The sequence below is a fragment of the Oryctolagus cuniculus genome, chromosome 1, assembly GCF_051225735.1.
Source record: "Oryctolagus cuniculus isolate XC-2025 breed Fujian yellow rabbit chromosome 1, ASM5122573v1, whole genome shotgun sequence".
Taxonomy (NCBI): Eukaryota; Metazoa; Chordata; class Mammalia; order Lagomorpha; family Leporidae; genus Oryctolagus; species Oryctolagus cuniculus.
This window is the reverse complement of record NC_142867.1, coordinates 46899074-46917519: the sequence shown is the minus strand read 5'-3', so window position 1 is coordinate 46917519 and position 18446 is coordinate 46899074. Positions and strand designations below refer to the sequence as shown.

The 18446-nt window shown below is 52.3% G+C and overlaps 1 protein-coding gene and 1 long non-coding RNA gene across 4 annotated transcripts in view; one reads left to right on the top strand and one right to left on the bottom strand.

Moving 5' to 3' along the window:
• Positions 1–18446, top strand: part of NAV2 (neuron navigator 2) — a 763895-nt gene that overhangs the window by 183205 nt on the left and 562244 nt on the right. The gene's annotated exons all lie outside the window — the stretch shown is intronic.
• Positions 7380–17101, bottom strand: LOC149128377 (uncharacterized). Of its 3 annotated transcripts, none has more exons than XR_016218282.1 (3): positions 16102–16627; positions 13889–14134; positions 7380–7599 (listed from the first exon to the last, which is right to left on the bottom strand). It is a non-coding gene; the product is annotated as an uncharacterized LOC149128377 (long non-coding RNA). The 3 variants fall into 3 exon arrangements; XR_016218275.1 differs by lacking the exons at positions 7380–7599; positions 16102–16627 and adding exons at positions 12566–12886; positions 17029–17101; XR_016218273.1 differs by lacking the exon at positions 7380–7599 and adding an exon at positions 12566–12886.

Genomic DNA, 18446 nt, shown 5'->3' with positions numbered 1-18446 from the left:
AGGCGGGCAGTGTGGAGCAGGTGGCAGCCTCGGTGGAAGCCAACAACCTTATCTTTGAATTCCATCTCCCACAAACTTCCTAGAGTCCCCTAATGTGAGATGGAAAGGTAAGACAGACTCATCTCTGATTCCTCTTCCAGCTCAGGCATTAGGATAACAATAACACCAGCTGCAGTGCTTTGAGTATCTACTGACTCATATGATCATTAGTCATAAAAGCAATATGACATTTTATTTTTCCCATTTCACAGATGAGGCAACTGAGGTCAATAAGAAGCAACTCACCATAACGCATAGCTGGGATGCAAACCACGATCTTTAAAGGCAATGGCTCTGGCCTGCACCAAGCCCCTGCCTCCTTGGGGTTGACGTTTGTTGAGCTAAGTTTAGGGGGCCACCGCTTCTCATAACACAAGGCAGCTTCAGGGGGTTGCCCCACATTAGCAAGGAATGTAATTGGTCTCAGGGGTCCCTGGATGTCATGGGAAGGAAACATCCCAGAGAGCCCAACAGAGAAGGAGCCAGCTGGTGTTGGGGTGCAGAGGTGATTCTGGTTCTGTGGACTCTGAGCTCGGTGTGCTCTTTTTGACCTTGTTATTTGCAAACCAAGAGCCAGTGTCCACACAGAGTGGTGCTGGGTGGGGTTCCCTAGGTCAAGAAAGGCGTAGTGTGTGATTCCTGGTCTTCTCTGTTGTTGTGAGAAGGTTTCCTGAGCAGGAGGTAAAAGGGGAATCATGGGTCTGACTTTGGGGAAAAACTGCTTGCTGTCCTAGGTCCTAACATGGAGCTGTCTGGAGGCAGGTGCCATCAGCATTTCAAACAGCACCATGGTGTCACCCAGGGTTTCTTAACCTCAGCAATGCTGATTTGGGGGCCAGGCAAATCTTTGCCATGGGGCCGCCCCTGCACTTCGCAGCCATATCCCAGGCCTCTCCCCACTGGATGCCAGTAGCAACGCCACTCCCTCCAATTGACACAACCTAAAAGTATCTCCAGATGTTGCCAAATTCTCACTAAGGGGAAAAATTGTATCCACCCCCTCCCCCCCCGGGAGGGGGGTGACAGTCATTGGTGTAAACACACCCCTCACCTTCCCAGGAAGGTCACCAGCTGACCACTTCCATGCATTCAGGGCACCAGGCTGGGCAGTCCTGGCAGCCCTCCTCACTGGGCATCTGCAGGGCTTGGTGAGAGCTGGAGCCCACGGGTACCAGGTCCTCCCTGTTCTTTCAATAATTGTCCCCTTGGAATCTCATACTGAACCTTCTCCAGACGTAGGCTGCTCCTCTTTCTCACTGCTCTACTCTCCAGGCACCTGCTTCTCCAAACACACGAGTTGTGTTACCCCCTCAGGACATGTGTCTCCTTATCTCTCAAGTCTCCATTCACATGGCGCTCTTTTAGGGGCCCTCTTTTCTTTTCTTTCCAGTTATGCCTTATTGCATGTCTCAGCTTGAGTGCCTTCAGAGCGTTGGCCACCCTCTGACGTCATCTTGTTAATTTATTGGCTTGTTTATGGCATTACTCGTCTCCCTCAGCAGACTCCCTGTTCCCTACGGGTAAAAATCTGGCCTGTTCTGTCCCATGCTGCATCCACAGTGTAGATTTCAGGGTATGACTAAACACTGGTCAGATGACTCTGGTGAACTTGTATTAAGCACCTACTCTGCGCCAGGTCCTGTGCAGGGGGCTGGGGATGCCGATGTGAGTAGCACAGTCCCTGTGTCCTGGGAGCTTGGTGCATCTTGGAGGGACAGCAGTGAAGGAGTAGGGCAGAGAAGTGCAGATGACAGAGAAGGAAGCAGGCAGACATACCCAACAGATGAAACAGGATCTCCAAGGCGACGGGTCAAGAAAAGGAGGTGCACACAGCATGTGCAGAGGCCTGAAGATGTGGGGGTCACGGGTGATTCCTGGTGGGCAGGGAAGGAGCGTTGGCACAAATTTGGAGCCTCAGGGGTACAGGTGGGAAGTCTTAAACAGCTGCAGATGCTTACAGTGGAGTAGACAAGGCAAATCCTTAGCCCTTACATCCCAAAGCAGGAAACTTAGACCTTGTCATCCAACAAAAGGAGCCATGGCAGCAGTGCTCACTAAAGGTTAAGGACTGACTTCAGCCATGAGCTTTGAAGCTCATTTTAGACCCTTGAAGCTCATTTTAGACCCTTGAAGCTCATTTTAGACCCTTGATTCAAATCCTCACACTATGCCTCCTGCACTGCATGATGGGTCTAGCAGTTTTATATCTCTTAACCTCAGTTGCCTCACTTTGGAAATGGGGTTAATATGCACCTTGTAGGGTTCACATGGGTGCAAAATGGATGCTTTGCCAATGCTGGAACATAGTGAGCATTCCACTCATCATTGCTGTTCTTGTTGGTGTGGGTAGCAGGGAGACGGTGGAGATGTTCCAAGCAAGTGAGGGATGTCATGGATTTGCGTTTCAGCAAGAGTGCTCAGGCAGTGCTGCAGAGGGTGGCTTGGCAGGGCCCTGGGGACAGCAGATGAGACAGGAATGGGGGGAACAGGAAGCTGCTGGAGTGGAAAGTGAGGCAGAGGACAAAGACTCGCTCCCTAGTGTTTGCAGCGTCCACTGGGAAAGCCTCAGTCGCCGGCTGTGTGGACAAAAACCTCTGTTGCCAGCTGTGCGGATGTACCTTGTCCCTCAGAGAAAGGGTGCACGAGTGGATGAGGAGCCCAACACTGACAGCTAATAGCAGCAACCCAGGGGAGGGCCAGGGGAGAAAGGCAGCTCCACTTGCCCTGGGCTCATGCACCGGCTCACAGCTCTGCACCCCTGGAAACCACAGCTAGCTCTACCTTTCAGGCAGTCTGCGTGGAGGGACGGGTGGCTTGCCGTTTGTGTCGGGTGATACACTTTTAATTAAAATGGTAATCATTTGAGCATTCCTTAAAGTTTTACTTTGGGAATTTACCATCTTGCAAGCTCTGCCTTAATTAGCATTCTATTTATCCCTTATTAATAAATTAACGGCAGCAGTTTCATCTGCCTCCTTTGATCACAGGGTCTCTCGTCTTTCCTAAGCCCAACTCCATTCCCTGTTGACGTCCAGGCCTGATTTGGAGGTGTCAGAATTAGGATTCTCAGTTAATCCCCCCAAACTTGGGGAACATATTCCATTGGCTAGCCAAGCCCCAGGCAAGTCCACAACATTGGGGCCCACTGACATTAAGTGCATGAAGACTTCTTGGGCATGACATGTTGATGAGGTCTCTGGAGTGGGCAGATAGCCTGAGGCGGTGGCCCCAGATGCACCGGGACAAGCAAAGCAGACACAGAACTGAAGGGTTGGCTCATGGGCTTCAACCCAGTCTCAGAAAGGCTGAGCAACTTGATTAGGGTCACAGAGCCCTGTGGTTGAAGGGTAGGAGCAATCAGTAGGGAACTAACATTTATTTGGCGCCTGTTACGTGCAGAGACCTAGGTGAGGCAGGTGGTGTACACAGTCCCTGTTCATCTTTCAGGCCCTCTAATGAAGGGTAGGCAGTTTTGACGCCAGCCTCTTGAAAAGAGAAAAACAAAATTAATCAAGTTCCCAAAAGCTTCCCTGCTAGAAAGAGGCCTTACTGACCTTCAAGTCAAAGACTTCTCTCTTTAGACTGCACCACGCGGGCTGGATCAGAACTCAGCTCTCCTGACTTGAACCCAGTGCCCCTTTTTCTCCAAGCCCCATCTGAAGCATGGATTAAATCCTTGCTTCTCAGAGTGTGGCTCAAGGACCAGAAGCAGTGGCTCACTTGGGTGCATGCTAAAAATGCAGAGTCCCGAGACTGGCGCTGCAGCTTTGTGGGTTATGATGCTGTCTGCAGATCTGGCATCCCATTCCCTTAACGGACTTCAGTTGGAGTCCTGGTTGCTCCACTTATGATCCAGCTCCCTGCTAATGCACCTGGGAAAGCAGCGGAGGATGGCCCTGCACCCACATGGACAACCTGGAAGAAGTTCCTGGCTCCTGGCTTCGCTCTGGCCCAGCCCTGGCTGTTATAGCCATCTGGGAAGTGAATGAGTAGATGGAAGATCTCCCTCCCTCCCTCCCTCCCTCCCTCTCTGTAACTCTGACTTTCAAATAAATAAATAAAACTTTTAACAACAAAAATACAGAATCCCAGGCCCCACCGCATGTGAATCAGAGTCTGACAAGGCCCCAGGATGTGTCAGTACCCAACAAAGCCTGAGAAATGACCTGGAGATGGGACATCTGTTCAGCACCTACTTCTAACCCTCGTGTGCTGTTGGGCATTGCCTAAAATAGTCCCTAACAACATGGCACCTGGCGGATGACTGGGGGCGTGTCTGCGGCCACCTGCAGGGATAGGTCCGATTTAGTTCCGGATAGGTGGACAGTACGTGATCCCTATACCTCGCTTAAGTTGCCTGGTCCACCCGTGCCTACGTGACCTTTTCTCTGATTGGCTCCTCTACTGAGCATGTCCTTCATAAGCTTTATAAGCCTGTACGCTTCCTCAATAAAGCGGTTCCTGCTTCGACAGAACTCACGGGTTCTTGCTGTGGTGTGCTTGACCCGTCGACCTTACCTCTCCCGTTCGCCTTGTTGGGGAGTGCTTGTTCTGCCCCCTGCTGGTCAGGGGACAGTCTCAGGCTTAAGACCCCAACAATGTGCCTTCCTGGGTTCACATTCTTCCTATTCAACTGGTGAGGAAAAGTCAAATGACTTGTCTCTGGTCACATACCGATTAGTGGGCAGAATCCTGACGTGGTCCCTATCCTGGGCTATGACCTGGAGTTCTAGAAGCTAAGATCTAAGATTAGCCTCTGTTACTAGGTGTATATGTTTGGATTTGTGGGAAAATAATGAGGACTGGGAGACATTTTCAGCTTCAAAGCCCAACTAGCGTCTTTCATTCCATCATCACCAGACTGTAGGGACATGACCTTAGGGCACAAACATCTTTTCTTGTGGCAAGAATTATAATGAGCCAGCATGGTAACTGTGGTCATTTACAGGAGGGTATGAGTTTGGCTTGGCAATCATAAATTGGTTATGGTTAATTAAAAAAAAATGGAGACATTAGTTAATTACTTTCAAAAATTCAACTGGTTTAGGAGACAGAATCATTCAAATCGTGGGAGCCATCATGGAAAAGAGATTATAAAGAGGGTCCCGGGGATCGAGAAGAGCTTCTCATTTCACGTGCAGAGGAAAGCAAGTGGAACTACAAGATCATACTACTGGAGGTAGGCGCGGCCATATGTGGTGTTTTGTTGAATTCTCAGCAATCTCATAACAAGAAGGACAACACAGCTGGGGTGGTGGTGGTGGTAGCGATAGCAGCAGCCAGCGTGAGCAAACTTCCCCATCTGTGCCAGGCAGTGTTCCAAGCCAACCTCACAGCAACCTTTTGAGGGAGATCCGTTATCACCCCCACTTCATAACTGAGGAACCCAAAGCATTCTACCGAATAAACAATGTCAAATCCAAGTCTCCCAAATTTCCACCCTTTTTTTTAAAGATTTATTTGTTTATTTGAAAGGCAGAGTTACAGAGAGGCAGAGAGAGAGAGAAAAAAAGTTTTCTATCTACTGGTTAACTCCCCACATGGCCACAATGGCCAGAATTGTGCTGATCCGAAGCCAGGAGCCAGGAGCTTCTTCTGGGTCTCCCACATGGGGGCAGGAGCCCAAGGACTTGGGGCATCTTCTACTACTTTCCCAGGCCATAGCAGAGAGCTGGATGGGAAGTGGAGCAGTGAGGACTAGAACTGGTGTCCATATGGGATGCCAGCACTGCAGATGGAGGCTTAACCTACTACACCATGGCACTGGTGAGTAGCTTAAACACATGGGGCCAGGTAGTATTCTTTAATGGAATTATGCGTATTCCTGTTATAGGCCAGGCTTGGCCCTAGAAATAGGGTCTCTGGCCTCTGGTTGGGAAGCATGCAGAACAGAGAAAGTGGATTCTCTGAAGATGCTGGGACTACCATTTTTTCCAGCTGTATTGGGTAAAGTTCACAGATAAAATTTATAGGTGATTCTTTCTAATTTCAGATGTTTTGTTCAATTAAGGTAGTTCAAACTTGGTATTTTCAAATCATGTCATGAAATGTTTGTTCTAATTGTGCTTAATCCTAATCTTAATTTATTTGGTGCAATCTGCACTATTTTCTACTTCCTGTTAACAGAAAGGAAGCATACATACGCACACAATGGCAACTTCTGGATAATTATGTTGAACAACACTCAGAGGAGTCCAAATGTTTTTCAACATTCTTTTCTGGGGGATGGGAGCCTAGTGAGTGTGGGCCACCAGGGCAACACGGCCATTTGGAAAGCCATTATCAGCTGCCATTTTGATTCAAGATCGAATGTCATGGGCATTTGGAAGCCTTTTCATTGCTTCCCCGTTGCGATGCAATCAGTGTCCTCCCTGAAAAGTTATCAAGGAGCAGCCAGGCTACAAATGCTCAGGGTTGAATAGTTCTCTTGAAAGAGGCCTCACTGTGTTAGCTGATAATCAAGTCAGTGCGGCGCTGAGATAGGTCGCCGAGGGGGACCCGCGGCTCCCCCATCTCTCGCGCAAGCCTGGGCTCTGTGTCTCTCCTGATAGGAGCGCATAATCCCATCAGTGCCAATGGGAGTTACGTGCTTGCCTTGCTGGAGACAATAGGCCGGCTGAGAGGGACAATTGTTCCCAGCCACTGAGGGGGTAAACACGATTGGCTATTCCCAGTCCTATCCACGCAGGGCTGAGTTGAGCCCTCAAAGCCTTTTTCTTTGTTGGATCGCAGAGCCCTGGACTCTTCCTGCCTACCTCGGCTGCAGTGGCTGCAACCACCCACCTTCCTTCCGTGACAGCCACCTGACCCAGGGCTTCTCCCAGCATCCCACCCAGACACTGGGCTGCTCTTCCAAGCTGCCCTCCTCTGCCCTCCTCACTCCTTCTAAAGACAAGCCCAAGGGAGTCTTCTCCATTGCATTCTTCACAATGAGATCATAATAGTATCAACAACAACAACAACCATTGCTGTCACTTACTGTGCGTGCGTTATTACCTAAGTACTAACCATTTTATATCTATGTGTGCGTTTAGCTGCAAATTCCCCTAAGAACTCTGAAGGTAACTCTAATCCTTCACATTAGATAAGGAAAAACAGAACCTAAAGGAAATTGCACACCTGACATGTAGCCAAACCCAGATTCAACCCCGATTGGGGCTTCTCAATGCAAGAGGGTGGGAGGGAGAGAGGAAGGGAGAGGAGAATAAACTAAAAAAAAAAAAAAAGAAAGAAAGAAAGAAATTCTCAATGAATTTTATTAGAAATTCTGGCAAATTCTGCATAAAAGAAGCCTGTTAACTTTCATTAATTCAGTATTTCCCAAGTGTATGTCTCTTTTAACTTTGCTTGAACACTCTTAAATACTAACCTATGTTGTAATGGCGTGGTGGGAGCTGGCTGGGGCAGGTCAGGAATGCGATGGCTCCTGGAGTCAGCAGTGGAGGCAGGCTCTGCCGCTGCTTTGAGTTGAGGGTAGCTGACAAGGCAATCAGAACCAAGTTCTCGTACAGGGCCCTGGCAGCAGCACACAGCGTCATCTCCCAGCATCAACTAGACCAGCTTTAAAAAAAGAAACAGAGACATCAGAGGCTCCCATTTGCTGGATCACACCCCCAAATGTCCACAATGGCCAGGGCTGGCCCACGGCTGAAGCTGGGAGCCAGGGACATAACCGGGGTCTCCCATATGAGTGGCAAGAACCCAAGTACTTGGGCCATCACTGCTGCCTCCCAGAGTCCACACTGGTGGGAAGCTGGTGTCTGGAGCCAGAGCTGGGAATTGAACGCTAGGACTTTGATACAGGATGCAGGAGTCTTAACTGTTAGGCTAAACACCTGCTCCCCTGTCATCTTTTATACCAAAAACATAGCCTGCTTCCCCATGGCAGGGGCAAAGACCAGCCATCCCAGAAGACGAGGAAGGAGAGAGAGGGAGATGGGCTGTGTTGATTGAGTCCATAGTGGCAGGAAGGAGCTGAAACTCCCAGGCAGGGGGTATTATGCAGATGAAGGTACCGTGTCACGTGGCCATCTCTGGGGACTGGCAGCTGACAGCAGAATCCCCATGAGAAGCTGGCTGTCCTGGGGGCTCTCTTGAGCAGGAAGCTGAGGCCAAGATCCTCTACCGAGGCTGTGGCTTCCTCCCACACACAACGGAGGCACTCACAGCTGAGGCCCCTCATCTCTTTGTCCCACCAGAGGGAACAGACAGGGCCTCAGGCATCCGGCAGAGTGTGAGGCCCGGGCTGACGTCGGACATGCCAACATGACACGTCAGGGGGATTTGTGGGCCTCACTGGAGCCATTTCCTCCAGGGGGTCATTTTATTTAGTTCCAATTGGACCCTGTGATTGGTCTCAGCCCTGGGCCACCTGGTGTCCTGGCTCCATATGGCAATGGCCAGGAAGATGCCATTTTTCAATTGAAATATGCTTGTGCCTTACGATGGATCTGTCTGTAATTGCCTTTGGCTCAGAAGGGGCTTAGATCTTGAAAACTAAGCTAGGAAGGGGTTGCTGCGCTCCTGGTTTGTTGCACTGATGGGTCACTGTCTTCCCTATTCATGTAGACTGAGAGTCACAGCATGGGAAGACAGCCCGGGTCTGCAAGGTCAGCAGGGCCGACCATCGCATCGACCTCATGCGGAAATCCTACCCGCCCACCCTCAACAGATGCACTTTGCCCTCTGGCTGAGCAGTGCCACAGATGGGGAATCTCACTCCTCCCCGCGCAGGTCTATCTGCTGTTGGCCAACTCTCAACAAGTTTGGCCTCATATGGAGCTAAGAACAAGTGTCCTGAAAGGGCCACTCACCATCTGCCAGACCCCGTGCTGGGCATTTAACATGCACGTCTTTCTGAATCTTCATGGTGACATTTCTAAAGTAGATGCGTACGATTATGACCGCATTTTGCAGAAGGAGTAGAACAAGTCACAGAATGTTCAGGAGTGTTTTCATGGCCCCACAGGCAGCTTGGCTCTGTCGCCTTGTTCAAGGTGAGCTGATATTTATTGAGCGTTTCCTAGGAGCCAGACTCTGTGCTAAAGTGCTCCATATACACTATCTCATTTCATTATTAACAAGCTAAGAAGATGTTCTTAATATGCCCATTTTAGCGAGAAGGACTCAAAAAACCCAGTCGAAGTCTTTTTGAACTGATGTGCTCACTGTCAAAAGCCACAGAACCAGGTGGGTGCTGTGGTACAGTGGGTTAAGCTGCCACTCAGGATGGCCTCACCACATTTCAGGGTGTCTGAGTCCACTCCTGCCTCAGCTCCCGATAGTTTCCTGCTTATGTGCACCCCTGAAGGTAGCAGGTGATGGCTCAAGTACTTGGGCACCTGCTACACACATGGGAGACCCAGACTGAATTCCTGGCTCATGGCTTTGGCTTAGCCCAGTGCTGGCTGTTGTGGGCATTTGGGGAGTGAACCACCAGATGGAAGATCATTAGATCTCTCTCTCTCTCTCTCTCTCTCTCTCTCTTTCTTGCTCTGTCTCTACTTTCCAAATAAATAGATATTGTTAAGAACTGCTACTCTATCAGTGAAGAGACGGAAATTTCATTTGTCCAAGGTTTGGACTTCAGAGCGTGGCTGAGCCAGGAGGTCTGCCTGAATCAGACCCCAAGGTTGCCACCTGAGCCACCAAGGACAGGGAAAGCCCCTTCATTTAGGTTGAAGCCCACCTCCCTGCAATAGGCTTTCCATGTGGCTGGTCGAGCATGGCTCTAACCACCTGCTGTGAGGACCTGATGAGAGAAAGTGTAGGTCTCTTCCACATTCAGGGATCCTAGGAGTTCCTTCATCCATCCTTCTTGGTCACTTTTGGAATAAGGGCATGGAAAACAATGAACTTCAAGGTCAGAAACACGTGGGTTCACATCCCTGCTCCGCCATTTCCCACTGATGCGACGGAGAGCCAGGTGGCCAGCCTCCCAGGAGGCGGGTTTCCTTGTCTGCACGGTAGACATAAAATGACTGTGTAGCCTGGTCATCCCTCTTTCTCTCTTGGAAGTTTGGGCGTCCTCCTGGAAGCCTTTCTAAATGTGCCTGTGAGGTTCCAGGAGCCCTGGCTTGAGCCATGGACGAGGTGTGCCACCGGCTGTGTAGCCAGAATCCCCTGTCGGCCAATCGGCTTCATCACACTTGTTTCCTTGGGCACTCGCTCCTCCATCTACCATGTTTCCCTTGTGTTGACTCTGAGCTGATCCTGTTCATGCAGTCCCTCCTCCTGTCTTCCTCTTTTGAGAAAGTTTTAGTCTGCCCTAGGGGTCAAAAACCATGGACGTTGGGGTCAGGTGTTCTGCCATTCGGGGCTGTGTGACTTCCTACAAGTTAGCCTCCCTGAGCCTGGTTCCTTTGACTATAAAAGGGGTGAAAATGACTGCCCTCCTAGTTGGGGCCATTCGGGGTTACATTCGGGGTTACAGAAGGTATCCAAGTGTTACTTCTGATTCTGTTCCTGGCCCTCTCTTTTCCACCTTTGGCTAACTCTGAGACAGGCCTCTCACCTGTACCAAATGGCCTGTCACCTCCTCTTCCTTTTGTATTTTCTTTTTTTTCTTTCTTTCTTTCTTTCTTTCTTTCTTATTATTTTTTTTTTGACAGGCAGAGTGGACAGTGAGAGAGAGACAGAGAGAAAGGTCTTCCTTTGCCATTGGTTCACCTTCCAATGGCCGCCGCGGCGCACCGCGCTGGTCCAATGGCAGGAGCCAGGTACTTATCCTGGTCTCCCGTGGGGTGCAGGGCCCAAGCACCTGGGCCATCCTCCACTGCACTCCCTGGCCACAGCAGAGAGCTGGCCTGGAAGAGGGGCAACCGGGACAGAATCCGGTGCCCTGACCGGGACTAGAACCCGATGTGCCGGTGCCGCAAGGCGGAGGATTAGCCTAGTGAGCCGCGGCACCGGCCTCCTTTTGTATTTTCAATTCAATTCAATTCCAGGAACTTCAGGGATGGTATGTTTGGATAGGAAGACAATCTGTCAAACACCCTAATGGACATGGCTGCACTTTGTAGCCCTGTGAAAATCTTGTTTAAATGTAAACCATTTATTTTGCCTTTCCCAGCCAAAGCTTGTGAATGTATTCACCACGGCAATGTGATTCACATTTTGTTCATTCTAATTATTTCTGTCGAGCATCTTGTAGGTGGGTGGTGCTTAATACTGTGCCTGACATACAGCTGGTGCTCAATAAATGTTTGCTGACTAAATGATTGGATGAAAGCATGACTAGTTACTCAAGGTAGCAACAGTGTGGGCAGAGCTGGCTGCCGTTTCAACCAAGCAATCGGAGAGGCCACAGAGGAAGGTGGGCTTTGGTCCCTGATCGTCTAATGCTGACTTTTCTCCCGTGCATCGCTTCAATACAAGCAGAATGGGGTCTGTGCTATGAGCCAGACACAGACTTCTGGGGTGACGACGTAACTGAGGATCATGATCCACCCGGGGCACGTGTCTATGCAGGTGGCTTGGAAACTGGAGAGAGAATTCGCTCTGGGGAAGAAATGGGGTTTCCTGCACAGCCTCATGCCAGGTCCTGCCCTCCTGACTGCTTACCCAGCCAGCCTACCCTCCTAGAGCTAATAAGCAGAACGCGTGGGAAGCTGGGGGGAAATTGGGGTGCAGTGCGATGGATGCAGGCATTGGTGCCAGGCAGTGGTAGCGAGGAGCCCGGCTTTACCACGTGCAAGCTGCAAGGCCATAGGCGAACCTTCCAAACTCTCAGCCTCATTTCCCCATTGAGTAACTTGAAGCAGAGGGATGCAGACAGGAATGGGTGGCCTTGCTGAGGTGTTGCAGGGACAGCTTGGGTCCGTGCACACAGAGCACCTAGCGCAGGTTAGGCTGGAGCCAGTGTGTCACTCTCTACCGGTCCACCCTGCTGTCAGTTAGAGGGCAGCACGGTAGCCTGGGAGTTCCACGGTTGCCATAGACCCTTTCCTTCCTCCAAAGCTGCTCGGGGCTTGTGGTTCTCATCCACACCTGTTTGGTTCCTGGGTGCCTGCTCCACGCCATGGCCCTCCGTGCCAGGGTAGGGAGCTCCCGGGAGAGCTGAGCTGCTATCCAGCTGCCCTCAGGCTTCATGGGTGGGCACTTGTGTGTCTCCACCCCGCCTCCCAGGGAGCTCGGTTCGGGTCCCGCCAGGCGCCGCGGGATTCACCGCACTTGTGCTCTGCCCCTTTCCCTTGGGAGCCTCTTCCTTAGAGACGGACATCCGCCCTGGAAGTGGCCTCCAAGGACAGAGCCCTGCCTGTGGGCCATCTGGCCCTCAGCCAGGAGGTGGCAGTGTTGCCTCTGGAGTAGGGGTCTTGCCTGGAAACCTCAGTCTCTCAGGGGCTGGCGCAGGGCAGCTGGGAGTTGCGTCTCAGCAGACAACTGAGCAAGCGATGAACAGGCCGAGTAAGGGAAGCAGGAGCTCCCTTTGTTTCCCTGTGGGTCCTAACCATCTGGGAGATAAACATGGAGGAAACTCAACACTGGGGAGATGTTTCCACCTCTGATTTTATTTTTTTAATTTATTTATCTGAAAGGCACAGTTACAGAGAGAGAGAAGGAGAGACAGAGAGAGAGAGAGAGAGTGAGAGAGAGTCTTCCATCCGCTGGTTCACTCTCCAAATGGCCACAATGAGTGGGGCTGGGCCAGGCAAAAGGCAGGAGCCAGGAGCTTCTTCCAGGTCTCCACAAGGGTGCAGGGGCCCAAGTACTTGGACCATCCTCAGCTGCTTTCCCAGGCACATTATCAGGGAGCTAGATTGGAAGTGGAGTGGCCGGGACATGAACAAGCACTCCTATGGGATGCTGGCGCTGCAGGCCGTGGCTTAACCTGGCCCCAGTTTTCCGCCTTTTAAAGCAAAAAAAAAACTCTTCAGGTATTTGGCTTCAAAAACTTTTTTATGCAGTTATAGGCAATAAATCTGTAATGCAAATGAGAGCAGAGCTGTGCCAAGTGGCTTGGGGGAAGGGAGCCCCTCTCCCCGCTGAGAGAAGTTTCCATGGGGTCCTTCCAAGGAACCCTAAAACTCCATGGAGCTCAGCTTTAAAACCAAGGAAAACAATTCTCCACCCTACCCCAATCTGTGCTCAAGCAGGCATGGAAAACAAATAGAAGTTTGCTTGAAAAGAAATCTCCCCATTTGGCCTTGGTTTGGGGTCTGTAAGAAACCCCAATGGGTTTCTGAAGAGCAGATGACAGGGGAGGCCAGAGCCCCAGCCAGCACACTCCCTCCGCTTTCCTGCCTGGTTGTTTGGTAACTGAGGCTCTGCTGAGGGCCAGACTGACCCGTAGGGGTGCGGCTGTGTGGCCAAACAGAGGCCCTGTAGTGGGCCAGGCTGGGGGCCCAGGTGTGGGCCAGTGGGCCAGGCTGAGCCGGCGGAGTGCAGTGGGAAAGCTGCCTGGCAGCCGGGCAGTGCGCGTGGCTGTTGCTGCCTCTCTCAGAGTCTCTCTCTCCACAGCCACCTGCAGGGTGGGGTGGCTTCCCGGAGAATGGGGGGGGGGGGGGGGGCTGTGTGTAGGAGGGGCCAGTTACCATGGCAACCACTCTCTGTTGTCCAAATGCCTGTGTTCTTCATAGTAGGTATTGGGGAGTGTTTTCTATTATTTGAATTGCCTGGAGGAGTGTAAAAAAGGTGCCTCTCTCATTTTCCTAAAAGCAGATGTAAGTATTTCCACTTGTTTAGCTTTCCATTCTCCTATTTTTCCTTCATTTCTCACTCCCTGTGATGGGAGGCTACATCCCTAACACACATCACTCCCCACCCCCAGGGGCAGAATCCCTCCCCCACTGATGGAAAAGGAGGGACCTCCAGGATCCTTCCAACAAGACAACTCCCGATTCAGTCCTACCTCAGGGCCTGGGGCATGGCAGGTGGAGTTGACGTCAGAGTTGACTCGTGGATGCTGGAGACACAGATGTAGTTGTTTCACCTCCACTCTGAGTGGGAGGCACAGACTCCAAGGTGCTGCTCCCAGCAGGGGGATCCCTGTACACCTGTGTGCGCAACAGCGGCCTCGCCAGTCCGGCGTGTGGGCATTGCTGGATGTCTGTGGGTGTGCACTGTGCGTGAACATCCCGCTGTCAGGAGGTCAGCTCTGCAGGCGATGGAGAGGGATAGTTAACTCGAGGTAGCTGGGCTGCGAAGCACCTGCAGCGCCTAACAGAGGGCCAGAGGCAGGTCCAGCAGACCGCGAGCTGCGAAGATGCTGGAAGCATTGAACTCTTCTTGCCCAGTCTCACATGTCATGCCAAATCAAAGCAGGACTTCGCCATGGAACACAAAACTGCTGACGCCAGAGTATCTCCTTTCTGCTAATTGAAAACTCTGGATCTGTTCACTGAAGCTGATTATTTTCAATTTTTTTTCCTCCCTTCACCATTGCTTTTTCAAGCACCGCCCTAGCAGTAGGTGCCTGAAGCCCATCGATAATGGGCACGCCGGGCAATCAGGCACGGGGAGGCAGGTGCTGGCTTCCAGCTGCAGTCGGGGTCTTCTCTACCTCTTGTCCTGGCCTCCTGAGTTTGTCTTTCAACATTGGCTCGCCTGGGGCCCCTTACTAAGAAAAGAGGAGGATCTGAGAGTCCAGGGGAGAAGGAGAGCGAGCCCCACCCTGCTCATTCTCCTAACCTGCTGGACTTGGAATTTCATAGACATAGTAATAATGACCATGGTAATCATGGTATAAATCAAAGGCCCCAGAACTCACTCTCACTACAAGGAAAGGGCTGGCTTTTTGAGCTGTTTCTGGCCTCTCATTCCATGCTAATTAAAACAAGGCCCTTTAGCCTGGATAGTAAAAGTTTCAGAGTCTGCAACTTGGTGGGTCCATGAGAAATGCTCCGAGGACGGGAACAGGTGTAGTGGACAGGAGCACCATCTCTAATTCACAGGTTGGGGAGCCCAGCCTCCAGCAGGCTAAAGGACCCCCTGCAAATCACCTCGCCGGTGAGGACGAGGGCTGAATCCAGACTCGGGGGCCTGGCTCTGTGGCTGTCACCTCTCCTTCCTAATATCTCAGTTAGTAAGGTAGGTTTAGACCTGACATCCGTTGCTTCACATTTTCACGGCTGTCAGTAGGGAGGCTCTCCAAAGAGCAGTTCACAGGCGAACATAAAAGAAAGAAACTTAAGGAAAGGGCATAACAATGAAAGCAAAATCTTGAAACAGCAGAGATGTGAGAATCAGAGGGGCCCTGAGCGGGAGGGAGTCTGGTGACTTCCCTGCACGTTACAGTGGCAAACACTGCCGCAGCCCTTCCTGGGGGCCAGGCTGCCTTCTAAGGCGTGTGGTCTCATATGCCCTGGGGGGCAGGGCCTGTTCTAGTCTCCAGTTTGCAGATTCAGAAACAAGGCAGAGACATCAATCATTTGGCCAAGGTCATACAAGGTTAGTGGAAGAGTGGGCACTTACGAACCATGTGGTCCAAGGTCATGGTTTCCCTCCATAACCAAAGAGAGTGCCTCTACCAAAATCCTGCCATCTACCTATAGCAGTACACTCAGAACACTTTCTTAGGGGGAGTGTTTAAACACAAGCTCCTCAAAGATAAGCTAATATTTGGGATTAAGCAAAGGCTTCTGCCACTCTCTCCTTTCTGGGGCCTGGGCCAGGGTTACAGCACAGAAAGGTGAAACCATGTGTCTTCCTGGGGAGAGAGGTCTCTCTGGGCATCTGGGCCCCTAAGCAGGTGACTGTCTCAGCCTTCCGACCAAGAACGGGCCTCTCTCTGCAAATGCATTGGGACATTACGGCCACTTCTCTTTGTCTTGGCATTGAGGCTAGGGTCCAACACTGAAGCCAAGCATCCACACATTCTGAAGACACAGGCTGGGCGGTCCGTCCTCCTTGGACTGGCTGGTGGGGTGAGCACCCTGGGGCTCCTACCTCCAGGGGAATGCAGGAAGCCCAGATATGGGAGAACTGGGAGACCCTTCCGGAGCCACCCAGAGAGATGGGGGCTGCCCTCATGAAGGTGTGGCTCTTATTCCAGGCTCCGCCCACTGCTTCGCTGTCCATGGGATGGAAGGACAAGGGTTCCCAGGAGTGTTGAGGGGGTGTTACCTGGTGAACAGAGTGGACAGTGATGTCCCTGGCTTCAGAGCAAGGTGGGCAGGCAGCAGGAGAGGGAGCAGCTCTCTGGCCAACAGCGTGGCAAAGTGGATGGTGGGTGGGAGCCGGGTGAGGCCATCTTGATGGGGAGCTACTGCCAGCTGAGGGGACCCCAGGAACTGGACTCTGCATGACCGCTGTGCTGGGGGCAGCCCAGATGAGGAGTGAGAGGCTGCCCCACAGCGAGGGGGGCACACTGTCGCTCCCCCTCTTCGTGGAGGAACGACACAGGACCCTGCGCTGTTCTTTCTGTCTGCTCGGCCCTCCCCGGGTTTGCTGCTGGTTCTTCCCGGGTTGGCTACTATCCCTTCCACCTCCGTGGAAGGGCAGTTCCCCCTGGCCACATTCCCCACTTCCGCAGGGGAGCGGCACACCGCCGGCCGGCTCTCTTCGGGGGCTGCACAGGTGTTCCCCTTAGGTGTTCCCCTTAGATGTTCCTGGTGCATGCCGTCTCTCTCCTCCTTTATAGTTCTCCTCTGCCAATCCTAACTCGGCTGCCCACACGCCGAGTACGCTGCTCTCCTCCAATCAGGAGCAAGTCCTACAGTTTATTGGTTGAACTGGAGGCACCTGTGTAGAAGCTGTTTACTTCTCTCCCAGCGCCATATTGTGGGAGAGCAGATGCATAGAATAAGTCCCAATTCCAGTAACTCAGCCTAGTCCGGATTGCTCCCCACAGCACACAGCATGGAGGTCCCAGTGGGCATTGCCCAAGAACCCAAAATCCCCGATGAGGGTCAACTCCTCTGCCCCGCCAAGCCCAACAGCACCGTAAGTGCCGTGAGAGTCTGCCCACCCTCCTCCCCAGCCTGCAGCTCAGGAGGGGCCGCTGAGAGAGGAGCAGGAGGGAGCCTAGGAAAGCAAAGCCGCAGTGCCTACCTCCTCTGCGCTGCTGGTCTGCAGACCGGAAGCACTGGGCTCATACCTGGGCCTTGGGGGAGGTGGGGTGGGCAGGGCCACTCACAGGGCTGGGTGGAAAAGCCTAGTGTTGATTTACATTGCACTAGACTTTTTATTACCAGACAATGAGATTGCTCTAATACCCCAAGGTGGCCAGAGAAACTGAGACCTGCTTGCGATGTTGTCCAGGAACAAGGAAGGGCACTTGGTGACAAGCACAGTATGTGAACCAGGAGAGGGAGAAACCAACCATGATGCCCCTTTGCTCAGCTGGCCACAGAAAGAGACTCCAGGTTGAGAATCCCCTCCCTGATTACCTCTGGGTTCCCTCCAGGCCCCTGCCTTCTAATAAGGGGTGAGAAGGGAAAGGAGATATGCATGTATTAAGCATATACTGTGTGCAGGCGCCATGCACAGCCCCGTCTATCTAAAACCTCGGGAACTCCTCCAACACCCCACGAATGTGAGATTAACAATTCCCATTCTGCAGAGGTGGAAACTGAGACCCACAGAACTTGTCTTACCATAGGGAAGACAGATACACTGAATTCCGGGGCAGAGGTTTGAGCTCACTTTGCTGTCAGCTGCCTGAAGTTAAGGGACCGTCCACCTCCGCTCCCTGCCCTGTGTGCACACATTGGATAAATATTTGCTCTAGAATGGCTGGGACTTTCTCTCCCCTCCTTGCCCTACTGCTTCTCTCTGGCTTTGACCTCGCTCTCTTTCTCATCGCCTTTCATGGGATTTATTCAAGAGCAAGTAGAGGTTATCGGCTGATTTGTAATTGTGAGTCCCATCTATATGCAAACCAGACTGTGAGTACTGCCAGGCACAGAGCCCTGCATCCTATCTCTTGGATGTGGTCTCTCCTGTAGCCCCTGCTGCAAGGTCCCAGACCAGCACAGGGAGCCCAGAGCGGGGTGAGGGGGTGGGGTCTTCAGGCCTGGCTGAGCCTCCTATTGGTCACAGGACAGCCCTCCCGGGCTGAGCTGTAGCCCCCACATGGCAGCCCCCTGCAGGACCCCACCTGGGACCCCTCTGCCATGGCCTCCCTCCTGGCCCCTGGGCTGCAGGTGCTTGGGTTGTCAGCTTCGTGCCGTGGCGCCGCTGCAGAACCCTGGACTTGGCAGCGCTGGCGGAGGTTACACGGCGCGCTTCAGCGCGGGAGCTGAAGCAGATGTCTTGTCAGAGCAGAATAAGAAACTGTGAAGACCGAGTCTGTGAAACCCAGCCGCCGCCGCCCGCTTCCTCCTGTTTCCCCCAGCGGAAGCAGTGGGGTTCGGTCAGAGCCGGGTGCATCACAGGTGCATGGCAGGTGCCCCACGCGGTGCTCACCTGCCTCTTTGCACCCCTCCTTGCCTCTTGGCTCTCTCCCCCTGGGAGCCCCCTCTCTCCAC